The sequence below is a fragment of the Podarcis gaigeae genome (genome assembly GCF_964106915.1).
Source record: "Podarcis gaigeae genome assembly, chromosome: 1".
Lineage (NCBI taxonomy): Eukaryota > Metazoa > Chordata > Lepidosauria > Squamata > Lacertidae > Podarcis > Podarcis gaigeae.
In genome coordinates, this window is record NC_139678.1 from 36,894,911 (window position 1) to 36,911,553 (window position 16,643).

General features: G+C 47.3%; 1 long non-coding RNA gene across 2 annotated transcripts in view; it reads left to right on the plus strand.

Moving 5' to 3' along the window:
* The first annotated feature begins 4,584 nt into the window (after positions 1-4,584).
* The window catches only part of LOC310846729, a 115,926-nt gene continuing 103,867 nt past the window's right edge, over positions 4,585-16,643 (plus strand). For both annotated transcript variants that reach the window (XR_014565525.1, XR_014565526.1), the window contains exon 1: positions 4,585-5,465. This is a non-coding gene — a long non-coding RNA (uncharacterized lncRNA). The remainder of the gene's footprint in view (positions 5,466-16,643) is intronic.

Genomic DNA, 16,643 nt, shown 5'->3' on the forward strand with positions numbered 1-16,643 from the left:
GTGGGGCGGGCGACCGGCTGGCTGACAAGGCTTTGCGGCCTCGGCTCTCGGGCCGCTTTCCAGGGACTCCCGGTCGCTTTCTGCTCACCGGGGGAATTGGACCGACTTAACCTTAGCCCCCGCCAGCGCGGACGGGTCCTGTGCAGGTTTACCCGGGACTGAGATCCGCTTTGGGCAACGGGGGCTTGCTTTTCGAGAAGTGAGCAGAACCTCAGGTGTTTCTTTTAAAATACAAGCTAGGAGCCAGTTTGGGACCCTCTCAGGAGGACAAAATGCGTTTTAATTTAAGCCAGAAAAAATAATTCTAACTATGTATGATCTGTCTTCCGCAGTGGAAACAGAAACGAATACATGCCAAATGCCGTGCATCGGTTTTTGTTTTTATTTTTCTGGGATCTTTCTGCTCTCTTTTTTATTTTGCATTTTATATGTGGGGTTTGCTGTTTTTATTCTTGGTGGGAATGGGTTTCTGGGGGGTGGGAGGGGAGGGAAAAAAAGAGACCAGTTAGGTGATGGGGGTGGGAGATAAACGGGCTACTTTTGTCCCGCGATTTGGTCCCATCCCCCCTTTTTTTTAGTTAATAGAAACGGAAAGAGGAGAGCTTTCGGCGAGGATTTCCTGGGGAGGATAATTCATTGTTACTCATCCATATTAAATCCTCTCCATTCTGCAGACGCGAGACATGCAGCCTTTTGCTGCATGAGTTGCGCGGGGGGACGACCAAAAATCAGAGAGCAAAATGTCACCAGGGGTGGGCGTTGCGGGGAATATCCGGATCAAATTTAAAGCAAAGTTGTGCCATTAGTTTGTATTTAATCCACATCACACCATCAGTACTTTCCACGTACATTGTTGCAAGTGCAGAGTGATTGCGATTTTTAAAAAGATATACATACCACGGAATATCTTAAAAGGGGTGGTTGTCGATCCCAACATTAAGAGGGAGGGGGAGGGGGAAACAACCCTATCAGTTGGGAGATGCCGTGACTTTTGTGGATTGGGGTAACCTCGAATGACCTTGCCTCACTGGCATTTATATACACTACCTCGCAAAAGGCAGTTGTTAGTGGGCTGGGGGAGGTGTGGGAAAGATGAAAGGGATTATAAGCAACCAAAACAACCCCCCAAAAGGAGTAAGGGATTGCATTTTCCAAAATATAATATATTATTTGCTCAATAACATACATCACTACAATGAAATCAACTATTTGTTGCAGGACTGTCTTAAAGTTAGATAATATATATTCTTATTCTTATTCTTATTATTACTACTACTACCAACTACTCTATGGTAGTTGGTGCACCATTTTTTATTTTTATTTTTTAAACCACGGTTTCCCCCTGAATCGCCTTTTCCCTTCTGAAATCGAATTCTGGAGAAAGGACAGCTTAGGTAAACATTTACTGATGTCGAGCAACTATACTATATGATATGCAGGAAGGAAAGTGTTGATTAACACAGAAGGGGGAAAAAAGCGAAATTAGCTGATTGCATGCTCATAAGTGCAAGCTGTCATTGAACTGCTTTTAAAATAGACACAGCTGGGTGTTTGTGTTGCAAAAATTCTTGTGTTTTTGCTAATACTGAAATAAGCATGATTTTGTATACCAAACATTTTCGGATCATTAAAATTTGTAATCTGCGCTGGTTGTGGAACACAAAGAGGAGCAACCGATTCCTTTGGCTGTCGAATTTGCTGATATGATATTAACTCAATCAGGTCTTGACAATCGGGGCCATTGTGCCTTATCAAAGCTCTTTGATCCATTTAATACACAAAGTGCCCGACGTGGGCATTGTTTGTTAACATGGAATGGTCCCCCCCTCCAACAAAGCCCCTGCTCTGCAACAGAACGGAAGGAGAAAGTTTGTTTATTGTAACACCAAATCGCCTGATGAAAATTTAATGCTCCGAGGTGTTCCTTAGGTCAGAGCTGCGTTTACACCGCCTTGGGATCCGGCGTGAAAATGAAGCAGGGAAAACACACAAAAGAAAAGCAAACAAAGACAGTAGCAGAACGCCCCCGCCGGCCCACAGTAGTTATGCCTTGGTCAATGTTTGACAAGTTAAATCCCTTTTCTTCCAAAATTATGGACATTAAATAGATGACCTATCAACTGTCCCCCACCTCTCCTGCACGAAAAAATGAAAGTCAAGAGGTCGGATTTCAATTCAGATCCAACGGCCCCCCCAAAAAAATTACACTATTTGTGCGCCATCCTTAACTGCCCTCTGGATCGGGCGCCGAATGGAGCAAAAGTCTATACAAGCAGGAATCTCGTCAGCTTAGCCTAGTGGCCAGCCTAGTGGATCTCTCTTTCCGGAAAGAGAGCAGGGGCCCTTTCCCAAAGGTCCCCTTCTCCAGCCACGACTCTGAGGTTGCGATGCTACAATGCCTGTTTTATTTCCCACTGATCACGCACGCCAGTCACAGGCGAATGGCTGTGACGCCAAGACTCACCCACCAACTAAATGGGAAAGCCTCGCGTCACAGGTGCAGGGGTTGATAAATCTGGGCGAAACCAAGGATCACTCCTCTGGCTGCTGCCCAGGCGCAAACACCAGGAAGGATCAGGACTCCTTTCCCCGCCCCAGTTTTGGTCTTGAATCGAAAAGGTACAAAGACACCCCTCCTCCTTTCATCACTCAGAGAGTTTGACATGCAGCAGGAATTATTAATTCGCATTATCTTGGGAGGCGATGGGAGCCAAAGTCAAGCACCCTGGCGCTACAATCCTGCAACTACTTAAGCATTGAACTCAAAGGGGCTCACTTCTTACATGACTGAGTCACATCGATTTCAATGAAGGACTCGAACCGGCCCTTTAAGTCTTTCTCATTTAAAAGCAATGGAGCCCTAAGATTGGTTGCTATGCTCCTTGCCTGTTATTTTGCGCGCCCTCTTTCATTGCAAAGACCTAAGAGGAACAACAACAAAATTCCCACCAAATACGGCATTTGTGTGTGTCCTCCTAACCCAACCAGAAGTGCATCTGTGTCCCACAGCCGATGGAAGGCTCTGGAGGTTTTGGTATCGGGTATTGGGGAAGCAACGGGCCTCCTGATGTTGCTGGACTCCATCTCCCATCAAGTCCTGGCCTCCGAGGCCAATGCTCAGGGATGGTGGGAGTTGTAGTCCAACAGCAACTGGAAGGCCACAGATTCATCCTTCCTGGTCTAAGACGTCTGGAGTTTGTATGGCTCTTCGCTCTAGACGAGAGATGCAGAGCGCAGCTCTTGAATCTGCAGACTCTTTGGGGTAGTCTAGAAAAGAGACTTTCCCGTCAAGTCTGAGAATGTGCCTGTGAAGAAGAACGACATAGCAGATGCTTGATCCGAAGCAAACGAACATGGCGGGTAGAAGAAAGCAACAGAAAAGGCAACAACTGCTCCCGCCCTTAACTCTTGGAGATGCGGATTCGCCCCTTCAGCTGCCCATATTGATTTTCTGGAACGGGAGACTACTCCGTGCGCCTGCTTATTATGGTCCAAAGGGAAGCAAAACCCACTTTGCAATTAGGAGGTTTTAGGTCACGGATTTTAATCCCCACACAGTTCTCCTAGCCTACTCTACTGACTTCCAGGGTTCTTCACACACGGTCTTGGTGAAATTAAAATGAATCTGGAAGGCCAGGTCTTCAGAAAACCCATCACCCTATCTACACTAAATTGATTCGAAAGTATGATGAGATAGCGCCATTGCTCTGCTTGACAGTGCGATCCTATACAGAACTCAGAAGCAAGTCCCATGGAATTCAGTGGGCCTCGTACGCCATGCTCCTAAAGTTCCTTGTTTCCCCTCAAGAATCCTGGGAACTGTAGCTTACCCATAACAGACTAACAAATGCCTAAACCAGTGTTATTTTTCTAGAAAAAAAGAGGTGCCGGAACTCACCATGAATGCCTCCCTTGTTCTCTTATAATGGCAATGGCGCCCAACTGAGAGGTGCCAAAAAGGAGTTCTGGCAAGTTCCCGCTGGAAAAAAGCCCTGCCCCAAACCCTTAACAAACTACAGTTCCCAAAATTCTTTGGGGACAACAGTGTTTTTAAAATGTACAATGTGTAAGCAGCCAACTTTGCAAACTGTTAGTGTGTGGAGGTCCCAAAGGGTGGCAGAGACTGCCCTGGGTCAAGATAGGCGTTAGACGATGGGATTCCATTGCACTTAACTTGGGAAGGCTTCTTAAATTCCTTGCTAAAGGCTTTGAGTAGCCTAAGCTGTGGTGTCACTGGGGTGATCCGAAGAACCAAGAAACTACAGTAAACATAGGAAACGTCCCTCTACAAAGTCTAGCTCAGTATCTCCAGTTTAGACACAGATCCTCTCCCAGTCCTACCTGGAGATGTCGGGGATTGAACCTGAGACCTTCTGGACGCAAAACAGATGCTTTCTAGTACTTAGACGTGGTCCTAGGTGGAGAGAAACCCTTGCTCTGCCCAGGCTAGCTCGCCTCCCAACTTACTCTTGACTACACCGAGAAACGTAGGAACTAGAGGGGATGAGGTGGACAAGGAAGGGTGGTTGCGCGCACGGAAATGAGAGAGGCAGATGCCAGCGAGGTAGAAAGAAAAAGGAAATTCAAAGGAGATAGTTGGATGATTGGAGCCACGAGTGTGGTGGGGGACGTTAGCTAGATATTAACCTAGACAGGGAAGAAAGAATGATTTCTCGACGGCAAGATGCACACATAGAGAAAGAGCTAGGACTGTGCAGCCACCCTCCAAAAAACGTCTCCCCCATCTCTGCTGTCAGAGAGGTCTCCTGCCTCCCTCGCCAACTCTGGTGTCACCCTTAGCAGCTGGGAACGGCGCGAACATCTAGTGATTAGAAGTTTCCCTCTTTAGCGTGTTGTAGGCTTCTTCTGCGGGTTTTGGTTACAGGTTCTACGATTAGGTTGGCGAGAACAGTAGTGAACTAAACTTCCCAGTAAGAGGTCTTCACACCAGGGAAGTGTTACTTTGCCGCCGCAGCCCTGCCTCGTCACTCATTAGGAAGCCGCAGGTTGTCAGCGGCTTCTCCTTTCGTGGCGCGCACACGGGTGCGCGCGTTCACACACACACACACACACACACACACACCCCAAAGCCCCGGCGCTGAAACTAAATTAAGAGAAGCACATGATTAAGAAGACAAGCGTCTACGGGGCCTGTCATTTCAGCATCCCTTCCATCATAACATTGTGGCACGAAGAAATTTGCTTGAAACCCTTAGCAAAAAAAAATTGTTTTAATGTATATATATATAATTTTAAAAAAAATCGGTGGAAGAGAGAGCCTAGGCTGAGATGGAAAGAAAGAAAGAAAGAAAGAAAGAAAGAAAGAAAGAAAGAAAGAGTGTGCTTGGAGCTTGAGAACTGTTTTCTCCGGATTGTCTTCTACAGAGGAGGGAGAGGAGACGCTGGCGAGATCCCAGGGGCCTCCAGAGACCGTGGAAACTCTTTGTACATCTCTCTCCAAGCAGGTACGTGGGCACTGGGAACCGGTGGCGGGTGGGGTGGGGGTTGAGAATGAATAGATTCTAAATCAATTCTAGGGTGTGTGGGTTTTTTTTTGGGGGGGGGGGTAGCCCACCAGACAGACTTTCCCTCCAGCAGGCTTCGGGGAAACTCCCCCTAATGCTAGCGCTGTATGGAACACCAAGTTCCCACCGGATGACTAATGCTCATTGGCATGGAGGAGGAGGTGGCGGCGGCGCACGCGGCGCCCAGGACCGCGCGAGCGGCCCTCTTGGGAGCGAAACTAGGGGAACGGATTCAGCGCCGCAGCCTTCCTTCTCCTGTCCCGACCACTTGACTTCACTGGCTACTAAGTACCCATCTCTGTCCCCCCCCCCCGCGCCCGCTTTTGGCTGTTAAACACTTAGTCCTGGCCGGGCGCAAATGCTAAGGTTTCTAGAGTCAGTTCTGGAGAAGCAATCCCGAACCAGGGGAATGGGGTCTGGGTCCTCCTGCGAGACCGGTCCTCTGCACGCTGCCTTGGAAGTAAGTCCCCCGCGACGCTACTCCTTGGCTTACTCCCAAGGAAGCGCGCAAATATTGCAGCCGTGGACTCCGGAAGGGCGGGGGCGGGCGGGTAGGATGCCTTTGGTTGGCGTCATCGCTTGGGTCTCTCGGATCCACTGGAACGTCGCAAGCTGCCGAGTCACGCAGAGCTCTCTCCCTCGCTCTCTCTTCCGAAAAGAGACGCGCGCCGGGATCGACCGTCCATCGGGTTGCTTCCATTCCAACCTCACAGGCGCAGAGTTCGAAGTGTCTGGATCGCTAGTAAAAGAGAACACCCCAACACTGGGGCAGTCAAAGTGCGTGTGTGTACGTTCAACACGCGTTTCTTGATGTTGTGAGGGTTAAGGGAAGGGGTGGGGGGAGAGGAGGCGGCGACAGAGACCGGGTGATCAAACTTTCCCACGGCGGGCGCGCTCCAGAACCTACGAGGGCATTCCGCAAACTCCCTTGCAATTCTAACGAGGCAGCGAGGGAATGTAAGGCTGTAGCTACTACCCACGAAGAACGGCGTCAACGCGCTAATTCTCTGCCTGGAGGGGCGCCACGGTGTCGCAACATTTACGTCGAAGGGTGTGAATATTAAAGCATTCGTTTTTCGGTCGAAGCTTCCTATTTGCTTATTTTTATTTTTTTTAGAAACCTAAAAAACAAGTAAATGGCGTGCCTGGTTGGGAAAGACCCTTCTAGATTTGTAGGAGAAACAGGAAATATTTACACACACACACACACACACACACACACACACACACACACACAAATGTACTGGTGTGTGTATTCCTGTGTGTGTATTTTACTTAATGCCAAGAGATCTAGCCAAATCTGCCCTCCAGGGTGAGCGTTCTTTTGGCAAATGTTTTGTGGGCATGGGAATCACGGATCTCTGGTGTACAGTTCTGCGTCTTCTTGAGGATTTCTAGGGAATGCGCGGCAAATCCTGTTTTGGAGCAGATGGCAGGATTAGGCGATCAACTGTATCCCTTTCATTTTAAGATTATTATTTTTTGTTCTGTGAACAGTAAAAGTAGATGGCAAACCCATGTGTGCGACTTATTGCTATGGGACTGGGCCCTCCATCTCCTAAGAGTCATATAGATCGTGTGAAATGTTTTCCATAAACGAATTCTATTGAGTATATTTCAGTCAAACTTTGGGTCGCTAGATATCACTATGAAAACCCTAAAAAAACCAAACCACAACGCCCCCCGCTCCAACTGATTCCGGAGGCAATATACATAACAAAGGAGAACTATTCCAAAGAAGAAGAAGAAGAAGTTGAAGTTCAGTCTGTACTTCAAACCGTGGCTAGTTAGCAAATGCACATCTACTCAGGGAAAAGTTTTTAAAGTTTCCTTTTAAATCTCTGGTATCCAAAATGACCAAAATATTAGATGACAGTGTCTCATGATAATAAACGATAACAATAATTTTAAGGCATCAAATCTGGAGGCATCTCTAACTGAGTTGCAGTCGCCCAATCTTTTTTAAAACCGTCTTTTCTGGAGCATGAGAAATACGAAGTTTTAATTTTCCATGTTGGCAAACACTAACGCCTCCCTTTAAACAACAACAACAACTCATAAGGTGTGGCTATTTTCTTCCCCCATCCAGAACCAAAACCGATTTAATTGTATGGAAATCATTGGGGCCCAGTTCTAAACATTTGTCTCTGGCGTCGGTTCTATTGCTCCGCAGAATTTCTGCTGTCAGGAGCTGAGGATGGTGACGACGCACTAGTACAGGAAAAGTTGTTGCGAAAATGGCGGGGCGGACGCACAGCTCCATTAGGGACCTCTCCTGTAGCGGGTTAAGCCTCTCCATGCCAAGTAGCGGAAGCTCGAGAGCGAAGCGTTCTTTCCCCACCTCTCCGGAGTGCAGCAACTCCGAATTAAAGAACCTGTTTTGATCTTGCTTTGAAAACTGGGCAGAGGAGATCCCATTTTCCTCGAGCTTGTGGCTGCTCGGGCTCCGAAGCAAGGGAGTGTCGCGATGCGTGCAGATAAACAAGACAACACAACACTCGTCCAGCTTTCCTTTCTTTCACTGAAGCCCTCTTTGGGCGCCCTAGGTTGGCGATGCCAAGAGAGGAAAGAGGCGATTTGCGCGCCTCGGGCGATGGACGGAGGGAGGCTGAAGCCGTCCAGGGGCGTCTGCTTGGGGGCCTGCCTCGGGGTGGCCTGGGCTGCCTTCGGGTGGGAACACCCTCGGGGAAGTGAGGATGCCAAAGAGTTAAACGAACTTGTCCAGGGCACTTTAGAACAAAGAGGGCGTTCAGGTAGTTTTTTGATGTGTGTGTGTTTTTTGTTGTCTTTCTTTTTTCCTTCCTTGGACGGTTCCAGCAAGACTTCCACACACAAAGCTTGATCTTTTCTGAATGTGACTTTAAAAATGGAATTTTTAAAAATCCCACTCTCGCGCCCTCTCAGTGGGAGAAATGCGATTTGTTTTGCTTTGGGATTTCCAAGGGAAAAAAAAATCTTAAAAAACAAGAACGGGAGGGAGGGAGGAAAGGAAAGGTCTGCCCTAGAAGTTCTTCTGCCCTCCTACGGATGAGAACGGAAAGTTTGCAGACTCCCCCGCCGCCTCCGCCACCCACGCTCCACTTTCTTTCCTCCCTCTTTTGCCACTCATTACGTCTAGTGGTGGATAAAGTCCCTGTAGTCTGCCCTTCCTTCTGGGCACTGACGCCTGGGAAGAGAGATCCAGAGTTCTCCAGAATCCTTTGTGTATTTGGATTTATTTAGCGTGCCAATTATACCAACAGTTTCTCTCACGCACATCAACACAAACACTGAGGGTGGGACATTATTGATTATTATTTTCGAGATCGTCCTACAAAGTGCAACTCCAGGACCACATTATCCTGTAACCCGGGAAACCCAAGTAAAACAAAGCGATCCTTGGGGGTATTGATATTTCTTCTCTCTCTCCCTCCCTTTTTCTCTTTCTGCGTTGTGTCTATAAATCATTTAAAACATCGTTTACATTTCGCTCATTTCTCACCCTTAAAACTTTTTTTTTTAAAGTAAGCCTCCCTGGTTCTAGCACAACTTTGGACTAAGAAAGGTTGGGCGGTGTATGACTGAAGACTTTAAAAAGGATTGCGCATTGCAATCCTGTGCATGTTTACTCGGAAGTAAGAACTGTTGTTTCCAGTGAGGCTGCTCGTACGTGCTTAGCTTTCCCTACTGAGATATATACTAATCTGTGTATGTGTGGCGGGCGGAGTACTCCTCGTTGACTCCCTTTGTTTTGAGAAATGGTGCGTTAGCTATAGATGTCAAAACTCTGAGACAGCCTGACTAGCTCTAAGTGTTGAAACCTCATCACGAGAATTTGCACCCGATCCTCAGCGTAACCAACTCCTAACTAACATGCTACCCTAAATTAAATTGGCTGAGGAGCAAAAGCATCGGGGATGGAATTGTGATCCAGACTGAAAGCGTCGCCGCTCCGCTTTGCAAAGCGCCGTGTTTTTATCCCCATTCGTTGGAACGCCGTTTAAGTCTGCATTTAGTCTTTATTAATTCAGAGGGACTGAATTCTGTATAGGAGCGTCTGGGACAGAGCAACAAGGGGGGAGATTATTCCAGCCACTTTCTGGCTCCACAGTTCATAAATGAGGACTTAGAACCTAATGGTTGGTAGGGAAGGAATTTATGGGTGGAAACCCGACGCGAAGGAGTCGTTCAGGGTTTTGACTCCACCTCACCCTTGCTCAGACGTTAACTTGGGGTTAAAGTAGTCCCTTCGTTTACATGCGTGTTTCTGTTTCCAATGCGGAAACCTCCGTCTCTTTCCCAGAAAGAGTTGCCAGAACACCGACGCAGGCAGAGTCGGTGCGCCGTCGAATTCGACGGCCGCCTCTCGGTTGGTACGAAATCGGTTTCGATCGCAGATCATCACTTCCCTGTTGGGTAAAGAAAGGCAAGAAACCTCACTCAGCATTAAGGCCCAGTGTGTCTAATGACGTCCACGTCAGTGTACATAGGGCTAGAGGCAGGGAAAAAAATTGTCTGTTATGCCTCTATCCTTCCGCAGTGGAAGAGGAGGAAGAAGAGAGGCTTTCCCACCTGCTGAGACTGATGGTTTAGTAGTAAAATACAAACTTTGCCAGGAAGACACCTCTCTCCCGCTGTCACCCCCTCCCCGCCTTAAAACGGTGGATGTTAGGGACCATCAGGGTAAAATGTCCACCCGCGTGTATAACAAAGATAAAGCGGCCAGAAGATTGGATGGCTTGAACAAAGGGTTGGAGAAATCTGTGGCGGAAGGGCCTAGCCATGGCTTATGGGTGCGGAATAGAACCTCTAGGTGCAGAGGAAGTCTACCTCTGAATCCCAGGTCCTGGGCACAAACAATAAAGAAATGCCCTCGGTGCCCTGGCCTTCTACTGGATGGTTTCTTCAAGAAGGCTGGAAGCTGTGAGTCTCAGAATCCAGGACCTAGAGAGTTCTCAGGGTAGTCCTACAAAGGCGGGTTTTGCATTCTCCTTTACCAGCCTTCGGGAAAACCCAGGAGCGCGTGTGTGTGTTGTTTGTAATACAAAGAGATCCAAACATGTGTCCTTTCAGAAGTAAGCCGTATAGCATCCAAAGGTGCTTACTCCCAGGTAAGTATGCATAGGATCGCAGCCTTAATGGTGCGTCTCGTCTTCCTAGGGCTGGGCAAAGCGGATGGACCCGGCACCAAATAAATCTGCTTTTTTTTTGCGCGCGCGCGGGGGGGTATAGTTAGCTCAATCCATGACATAAATAGTCCAAAGTTGCAAGCGGACCAAGCCAAAGGGGGCGGGCGCGCAAGTCCCATTGAAGCGCACAGAAGGCCACTTGGAACAATGCCCTAGTTGCCCATTGGATTGGTTTGCTGGCACGTCGGATGCCCACGACAAAGCCATAGGGCCGGGATCTCTGGATCGAGCCTTTGCGCCTCCAGAGAGTTAAGTCACTGTTGGTCGTTACCTGTGTAATCGACTCCAAAAAGAACATAGGAACAGTATGTAGATAATTAGCTTAATTGCTTCGAGGAACGTAATTGGCGTTATATTTTCCTGTAGCAGTGTGTGTGTATACCCCTTCTCCCTTGATAAATATATATTTAAAAAGAAGCCCTCAACTGCCTGTCTCGACATGTTCTTATGTTTTGAAGAATATGAGGAACAACAAACCCATTACAATAGTCACCCCATATGATTAGGCATGTAATATTTTCTGTTTGCGCCTTTTACTCGCTCTCCTTTTTTGAACCCAACAAAAACAAACCTGTTCGTGCGCTTCTCTTTCGGATTTCGAAATCTCAGTGTGTGAGGTGGAGAGGGGTTTTTTTTAAAGGGGGGACATTAACCCCCCATTCCCCCCCAAGGGCTGAATTCTATTTATAAATGTTAGGGACGTGTATGTTCCTTCCCCCCCCCCCCAAAGGAACGGAGCGGCAATTTCCCAGCGAATAGGATTAGAAAATATATATATTTTTAAAAAGCTACAAAGTATAATTCAAATCAAATTACAGAAAATTGCTTGAAAATCCAGAGCAGGAGCGATCCATTATGTCTGTTTTATTAGTGACAAGTACAATTACTCTAAACTAAGGAACACTGGTGAATATATAATTGGCCGTAATCATGTTAGTGTTTGAATAAAAATGACGGGAACATTTAACACTTTGACAACAAAATGTTCAGGATGAAGAAGGGGGTAAAAACCTTATTTATTCAAACAGTTTTTATTTGTAACCACGTGAGGGGGAAACATACTTTTGCTGGGGAGCGATCGATGACTTTCACCCACCCTTCCGCCCTTTCTGTAACAACTAAATCTCTGTCTCTCTCCCTCTCTCTGTCTCCCTCTCTCTCTGGTGTGTATTGGAAGGGAAATGATTTGACTACACCTCTGCGCCTTTCGTCTAGTCACTACCTAAAGGACGCCACCTACAGGGAAAGGTCCCTATCCTTTCCCCCTTACAGCCAATCACCGAGAAGGACCCCACATCCATGTTAATATTCCTCCTTAAATTGGGCTCCTAAATAACAATGATCACAATATTTGCTTTGGAGTTGCCTTGGTTTGTTAACACTTGACGTGATCTACAGATCTGATTGTACGAAGCCCCTCCCATTTCTGTGGCATGGATCTGCGAAGTTTAATAACAACAGCGACAGCAACAACACTTGCTTGGGTGGAAGGGGGAGAGAAAGATATTCTGGTCTTATTCAGGAGTTCTAACGACTCGTAGGACTGCTGGCTGGGAAGGGAGGTTAAACCCTGAGTGTCGATGCTTTAAATCACGCCATCACACTCTTTTGCGCGCATACAGGCACTTGACGTTCTTACCCATTTTTAAAAGGCGACCGAATACAGTACAGATTTCATAGGGCAGTTAAGCAAAGCCCTGTTACCCCTAGCATACAGGTGCACATGCACGTAAGCCGCATCCACGCTACCGCTTTGATGGGCACGATTCCGCTCAAGGAGCTCTGGGAATTATAGTTCGGTTGGTGAACTTGGGGAAAATTCTTAGGCAGGTCTGTCTTTTCTAGAGTCTTTGTAAAAACTACAATTCCCATAGTTCATTGTGTGAGATGTTTGACCGTAAAATTGCAACTCGGTTTAATTTCCCGCGATTCGGAAGCATAAGAACACAGAACTAAAACAGTATAGGAGTAGAATGTAACAAAAACAAAAACAAATGCAGCTTGAAAATTATTTTATTTCGCTTGGGGCCAGGTTGTTCTTATGAGGCTCCTTCAGTTCTATTTGCAATCTGGAAAGAAAAAGCACTAGGCAGTGTTTTAGCCACATTTTGCAAGATTTGGAAGTTGGTCTGAACTGAGGTTTTCTCAGCGAAAAGAAGAGGAGGGCTGGAACTCTGAAGGGTTTCCAAATAGTATTATTATTGTTGTTCTTTTTATTAAACGGTTTTATAGGTAAAGTACCTTCATGGGCTCTTTCAGCGTGATTCCCTCGAAGTTAACGAAATTCTGGGATGCAAACGTTTCTGGTGTTTTTAAAACACAAATTCCCATTTCTCTTCTGAAAAAAGAAGAAGATATTTAACATTTCCAAATAAAACACCTTAGGTTGGCCTAGCCCTAGAGGTTTCACTTCTTTTCATGTGGGTTGAGATCATGGGCTTATTGAAGTCACACGCGCAAAAGTCCCATTGATTTGCATGTCCTCTGAGGGTGCTAAGCTTCATTCGCGTGCGGGTGAATTTTTATTTGCGGGGGGGGGGGGAGTGGATTAACCTGTACAAAGAGGAACTGGGGCGGAGGAAGATAGAACATTTCTGTGCAAATCTGAAAGCGACCCCCAAAGTTTTAGACACTTTGTCCAAGACCTGTTTTAAAAGCCTCCCATGTCATCACAGTTTGCCTTTATCTGAAAACTTCGAGAGTTGAGTGTTCCAAATCGACCGAAATCAGGAAAAAGACCACGCGGTTGTTGCATTAAACTAACACATCTTCCTTTTATGTCTCTTCAAATCCTTGCATCCTTGTTAACAAGCATCCCCCCCCCAAACAACAACGACAACCTGCCTTTTTTTGTGTGCGTGTGCGTACTAGATGGCTCTGATCAGCCAAGCCCTTGTCTCTCGTTTACAACGAACAAGTCTATAATTTCTTGCCGGCATTTTATTAAACCGCAGATGTTAGCCCTTTTCTACGTGTTCGGGCTGCTAATGCCCGAGCACTTAACACCACAACAAAAAAATGTTCCTCGTCACTGGAGCCTTTCCCAGGACCGGCTCGCGGCTGTTTGCCTTTGGTCCCCAGGCACGCTAAACAACGTGGGGAGGTAAGGAGGGGCGGGGGAGCCAGAGCGGGCGTCGGTGGTGGTGGGAGCACACTTTGGGAGGGCGGGGGAGGGAGCCCTGGCTCTCCGAACCCCCCTCCTGCCCACGTGATTTCCCAGGCGCCCCCTCCCCACAACCCTCATTTCCTAGGACTAGAGGGAGCCCGAGTCCCCTACCCGCTGTCCCCACCCACCCACGAGCATCGGAAATTTGGGCAAAGAATCGAGCTTGCTGAGCTCTCGGTCTCCAGCTTCACTCCCCACGGTCCCAATTATTTATTCACATAGGGGAGAATTGCAGAAGGTCTTGTCTGTTTTGTTTCAATAGCTTTGGAGTCTTCGCCTTCTTCTTACGTTCACAGTAGCGCGCGTTTCTTTGGAAAGGACCTGGATGCACGGATCTTTCTTTTCTGCCTGCTAGGGGAGCGAATATTTCTAGAGACCACGAACGGTGGTTGGTGGTTTTTTAATTTTATTTTAAATTTACTCATTTGTGGCTGCAATCCTGTACCCACTTATCTGGCGGTAAGCGCCATTGAGGCTTATGCCGGACGTGTATTGGACGTGTATTAAGAGAGCGAAGCTGGAGATCAGACCCCGGATACCAACCAGAACCAAAGCTTCCATAGAAGCAGAGAGGAAACTATTTTAATTCTTTCAAAACACCCCAAAAGCATCCCTCCACACACACACAAACCTGAAATAAAAAAGTTTCTTTTCAGGAAATGATAATGCGATCTGTTACAAATCAAATGTTTATGTTCTGCAAAGCTTTGGAAAAACTCCCCCCCCCCCCAAGTGCTCGGCTAGCGCAGGTGAAGCACGGCTCATTTGAACTGCACCAGCGACATCTAGTGGCCGAAAAGCTTTCCGTCAGCTTGACGCTCTTCGGTATAACGAAGCCAAGAAAAACTGAGCAAGGGCTTCGATCCTATGCACGCTTACTTGAGAGTAGCACCATTGGACTTACTGTGTCTTTCTTCCGAGTAGAGCCTAAAGAGTTGCTCCCTCAGCGTATCTCTTTGTCTCGCAGTCCAAAATGATTTCATAAAACAGGCCAAAAAGTTTGGGAAAAGACACTGAGGCTATTCTAAAGTATTGCCTAATAGGCTTTTCTTGGATGTGTGTGTGTTTCTGTTGATGAGAAGACATCACATATCTGAAGGCAGCTCTGTATAGGGAAGGTTTTTTGTTTTCTTAATGTTTAATGTTCTTTTATGTTTTTATATTTGCTGGAAGCGCCCAGAGTGGCTGGGGCAACCCAGTCAGATGGACGGGGTACTATTATTATTATTATTATTATTATTATTATTATTATTGCCATTTTTAAAAAGAGGGAGGGTTATTTTTGCCCCTCACACAGCTCTCTAAAGGGGACACAGCCGCCCCCGTCCCAAGCTCAACACACAGGACCAACCAGAAGTTTTAAGGCAATTTTCAGGAGGAGGTACGAGGACGCAGCTGTCTGCAAACTTTGTTTTTGGGTTCCTCTGCGCTGCAACGGCGGCCTTTCACTTTGCCAGACATTTTTCTTTCTGGCTTGTCCGAAGTGGCGGCTTATCAATTGGGTGGGCTGAGAGGCGAGTGGGCCTCTGCCTTTCCATCGCCGAGCTCCTTGTTTTGCTTACGATGTCGGTTCCTAGATCGTTAGAAAATTGGCAGGGGGCTTCTGGCCCTGGCAACCTAGCGGCTCCCGGCTCTGGCCTTCCGTTCTTCCTTTTCCAGAAAGAAAAGAGGACCATCCAAGTTTTCTCCCTCGCAAGAGCAGAAAGGAAAGCTTCTCACTGTCCCAATGTGACTTGCTCTAGAGTAGGGCCACTGGCTCGACTAGGGATGGGAGAGACTGTGAACTGCAACCTGAATGGGATGTCAAGTCAAGATCGACCCACCAACCACGTGGGATCATCCCAAACACACCACATGAGATTGATCGAGGACAAAGTTCATATCCATTGAAGGCAATGCCCGCCCCCCGCCCGTTCGGATATTAGGTGCACATATTAGGGAAATCCGGCTTGTTTTGCCACAGGCTGCCCTCCAACACCCCGAGGTGGGCTCATTCACACATGCATATTCATCATGGGAGCAAGGACCCCGTCTCGAACTGCGTGTGTGGCCCAGGAACCTGCCACAAATCTAACTCCCGCAGAAAAGAACTTTTCTGTCACCTCAGAGACCCAAGGTTTTTCCCAAGTCATCAAGAACCGGCGCATTTTCATGCCAACCCGCATCGTCCTTTGATCACATTCGGCACGTGACGACTGGCGGGCTGAACGTGTGAATAGGCTTTCTTTGAAAAGGATTGTCTTTGTGGTGATGGCTGTGCGTGCCTGCCTGCGTCGGAAGGAAGGCATGAAAATCTGAACGCTGATGATGGGCAGACACTAGTTCCCTTGATGCTGTTGACCCCAAGGTTCTCTATGTGGAATTATGCTCACAAATAAGGAGAACTCGCCTGCAAGGCTGAGGCCAAGGGGAAATATTTACTTATTTATTCCATTTATCGCCCACCTTTTCTCCAAAGCGCGCGAGGTGGGTTACATAGCTCTCCTCTCTCCCGGTGAAACGGCCTCCCACCAGATGTCAAGGAGATAAACAATCACACAACTTTTAGAAGACATCTGAAGGCAGTCCTGTATCGGAAAGTTTTTTTAATGTTTGAAGGGTTTTTTTTTATATGTGTCGGAAGTCGCCCAAAGTGGCTGGGGAACCCAGCCAGATGGGTGGGGTATAAATAACAAAATTATATTATTATATCCTCACAACAACCCTGTGAGATAGGTTAGGCTGAGAGTAAGTGACGGGCCGAAGGTCACCCAATGACTTCAATGGCTGAGATGGGATCTGAAC